This window comes from Eutrema salsugineum, unplaced genomic scaffold (assembly GCF_000478725.1).
Source record: "Eutrema salsugineum unplaced genomic scaffold, Eutsalg1_0 scaffold_4, whole genome shotgun sequence".
Classification (NCBI taxonomy): Eukaryota; Viridiplantae; Streptophyta; class Magnoliopsida; order Brassicales; family Brassicaceae; genus Eutrema; species Eutrema salsugineum.
In genome coordinates this window covers 8,371,886-8,376,337 of record NW_006256686.1, presented here as the reverse complement: position 1 = coordinate 8,376,337, position 4,452 = coordinate 8,371,886, and positions in this window count along the sequence as shown.

Genomic DNA, 4,452 nt, shown 5'->3' with positions numbered 1-4,452 from the left:
TGATGTTAGGAGCACAATCATCACCGACAGGGACTGGGGACACAAGGCTTGCGGTTGATGGTTGGTGGTGGCTGCCATCCATGGAAGGAATGTCCACATGTTCTCCAATATCATCCGTCTGCTCCTTTGGCATATCCATGAAGGATTGTTTTTCATTTGGACTCACATTTGTGTCCGAATTCATACTTTTGTGGGATAGAATTCAGATTTGAATTCAAGTTATTCTTCATAATAAAATCATGAAGTTTTTGTGGGATAGAATCATAATAATCATAAAGAGCCTGATAATTGTACTGAACAGGTTCTTTATCATTCAAAATTTGAGGAGTGCTCTTAATAAAAGCATCGATTTTTTTTGGAAGATCAACAAGATAAAAATCATAAAGACGTTGATTTTGCATAGGATCATAAGACCTGATTAGTGTAACATCTGCTTCCACAGCAACAGGAGGAGGTAAAGAAGAAGAAGACTCATCCTTCTCCTTAAGGTTCTCCTCACACGTATTCTCCAAAATTTCTTTCCCTTTGGTGATCATCTTATGCGTACCGCTTTCATGATTAACCATCTTTTTTGTTTGGTATTTTAACTTTTGTTATGTACTTTTTTCTTATTGAGGAGTTGTTCTATCTAATTTGCGAGGATGAGAATTGTTTATATAGTGAAGAAAATGTGCCATTTCTCGTTAGATTTCTTATTACATTGCAGGAATTATTACTTTGAATTATAGCCATTCCGTTATAGTAAATCATTTTTTTTACTTGACTAGACCAAATTATTTACATCCGTATGTATGTATGTGTAATTTGAGTTATGACTTTGACAAAAAAAGTTTAATGGCTTACCTAAATTTATAGTTTAAAAAACTATATTTACTAAGACTAAATTATTTTATTACCTTAGCCTCAGTTTTCTATTTAGTAAGAGTGATTCTCTAGATTTTTTCATGTACAATGAAATTTAGTAATATTATATATATTTATCACTACCTTAAAATTAAGAATTGTGGATATTTATAAAAAAAGTCTTGTCAACTCTGTTATATATAGGCAGATAAATTTTGGATCATACCGTGGATCTCACATAATTCTTCTAGTAAGCAAATTCTTTTTTTTTCTGAATTCATGTACTATTTTTTTTCTTCTATACAATAGTAAAAAGTATACCAAAAATTGATTTCCAAACCATCTACTGATATGTCATTAAAAAAAATGTTAATATATATATTGTATACCTCTATTTATTTAGAAATTTTTTATTTTACTTAAAATCATGATATATGGAAAAAATTAATTTAAAATAACAAATAGAGATATATGATATACAATAACAAATAGAGATATAAGAAAATCAGATATTTTATTACAAAAAACTTTGAAATAAAATAGAGATATATGGTATAAATCTGGCATGTTCGGAAAATAGAATTTTAATTTTTCTATTAATTAAATTCAATGTATGATTATATAATACGGATAAAATTAACGTTTTAATGTATGAATATGGCTTTTCCTTCTTTTCTTTTCTTTTTTATCCTTTTGTGTCTTTATCATATACATTAATGTGATTATATTGTGTTTTTTAATACGTATAGCAATTTAAAATATAATATGACCCATACATATATTATACCTTTTGGGGCATTTGTTTCTTTTTTGAAAATAAACGGAGGGGTTAAATAACTAAAATAAACTTACTTGAGGTGATTCTACATACGAGATATTTCTATCTGATCCATTAAGAAGTTCATTTTACTAAAAATCCTTCATATAAAAAATGACTTATGAAATACACAAAACATCATATATGCTAAATCCAACTCATTGAAAACGTTATGACAGTGATTGTTATGAGAACATCAAAGAGACTTATGGTTTAAGTACAATCTAATGGCAATGAGATCCATGCATCCCTCAGCAAATTTTTAGTGGGACAGTTTTGGTTGTAACAATACAAATGAGTCTACACAACCAAAAACCTTTTCTTGTGAGATCTCTCTATATATATTAGGGTTTCCAGATTTATCAAGTTTGGATTGTTTCTTGGCCGACAAGTCAAATCTGTGAGTTTTGGGTTTTACTTTGCAATCGAGATATGGGAGTCGTCCTAGAAAGCTGACTGTTAGAACTCTAGAACGGTGTAGATCCTTATCTATGTCCTTCTGGATTGATGAGAAAATGATTCAAAACGTCTCCATTGATGATCGTTCAAATACTATGGCTTCTTTGCAATTATCTCTTCCAAGAGATGTGCTAATCGCCACTTAATTCTTCCTTATCTGATTGCAATCTGCACAAGAAGATGCTCGCTGAAGACTGTTTCTACGATTCTTCTCTTTTCATGGCTGGCTGGTCTGATACAATTTTTGTATAGAGCGTCACTGAGAATTCTCTCTGTGGCTCTTAGAAAACATGCCTTCTTCTCATATAGAGCAACCGGCTAGCTCATTAAGTTTGAGGAAAACCGACAAGTTTGCTTTTTATGATAATTAGGGTTTTTTCTTTGGTTTTATGAATTTAGGCCAAATTTTGTATATCATGATCTAAAAATTCAGCATGATCATAAGAATATATATTATTATCTAGCTAAGGTACTTATGTTATTTACCAGTCTTAAATAATATTGATGTGGATACTGACACGTGTAATAGCAGTTCGTCTACAGTAGCTTAGCTGCGCAGATAGCTCGGCGACGAGCTCGTCATGATTTGCCGCAGAGTGGTTCGAATGCGCGGTTCGAGATACCAGACCCGCAGAATGTGCTGAAGCTGCCATATTACCCTGGTGGGCAGGAATCCGCCTTCCAACTTCCACTATAAATACTCCCCAAGCACAATAAATGAAGGGGTTCCCCAAATTTAATACTCTCTGGCTGCTTGTTTTCTCTCTCTCTCTCTCTCTAAAGCTTGAGTTATTTTACACTAAGCACCCTTTGTTCTGAGCTGACACTCTCTTGGGTTCAGTTCGTATTTTATACTTCAGTTCTATAAACACACAGTCAACGGTCCACAACCTGACTGCTTTCTCGACCTAAGTTCTTGTTAAGTCCAAATTACTCTTAAATCACGGAAATCTCGCCCCTGTTTACATCTTAATCATCATCACCATCTCATAAATACATTTGGTGATCACTGGGATTAACAGTTCATAGTCTATATCTTCTGAAGAAAATGATGCAACAATTGCTACTTGATATATTTTTTGGATGCTTTTGAGCATGATGAACCAATAGGGACTGCATACGTTAATAGGATTATCAAAAAAATTTGTTACACAAAATAAACGGTAAATGGACTTTTATGATCAAAAATAAATATTCAAATATAGACGGAGGGATATCTGTAGACCTAGCTTTCTGTTGTTGTTGTTGTTGGTTTTTTTCTTTGGACGAAATATTTTTTTGAAAAAGGGTTTAGAACCCAAACTGGTGTAACATATCCTACTAAGGTGAAATCAAGACCGCGACAATACCTGAGGAATGCTAGTGCACCGTTTAATATTACGGATGATCATAATTACTCACATGAGAAAATCTATATTATTATTTGTAAAGTCAAAAATCTCATGTGTTGTTCTTAGAGCGATTTTATGTGTATTTTTGTGCTGAAATGTCGTATGTAATTTTTTTTTTCTATTTGACTTTTTTTGTTGATTTTTATGAGTTTTTCACTAATCTTATGGGTATTTATTAGTGATTTACAATTTTTGTTGTAATAAGGTCATTAAAGCCCATTTTGTTCTAAAGTCTAGCGGTCTGTTTTCTTTTAAAACATGCGATTTTCTTATTTCTGTAGGATGAGAGTTCGGATTACGAAGAACAAAAATTAACTTATCTATAAAAGTAATGTATAAAAATATGACTAATTTAGATTTGAATCTTAACATGGAATTAAAGCTAACAAAGAAATTGTTTACCTATGATTCGATATAATATTTTCGTGTCCGCACTTGCGTGAAAGAAAACCAAAAAGAATGAGTGACAATTCTGATAAAAAAAAAGAGAGATTTCGGGCTAGGAAAAATGATGAATTAAAATAATGTATATATATAATGTATACAAATAACGACAATTTAGAGATGATTAAGTTTAAAATGATATCAAAATTACCAAAAAGATTGTTTAATTACCTACACTCGAATATCAAAATTTTGTGTCGACTTGCATAAAAGATAAATACCCACAAGAAGTGACAATTTGCAAAACAGGGAGAAAGTTCTGGAGGAAAAAAAACTAAAATTATCTTTAAACTTAATGTATACATATAATGACAAATTCAGAGATGAAACCAAGCATAGTACCAAAACTAGCAAAAAAGATTAACTAGTTGCATACGGTCGAAAAAATAGTTTCATGTCCACATTTACGAAAAAGATAAGAATTAGCAAGGAGAGTCAATTCCGCCAAAACAAGGAGAAATTTAGGCTACCAAATGAATAAATAAAATAATATAGAAA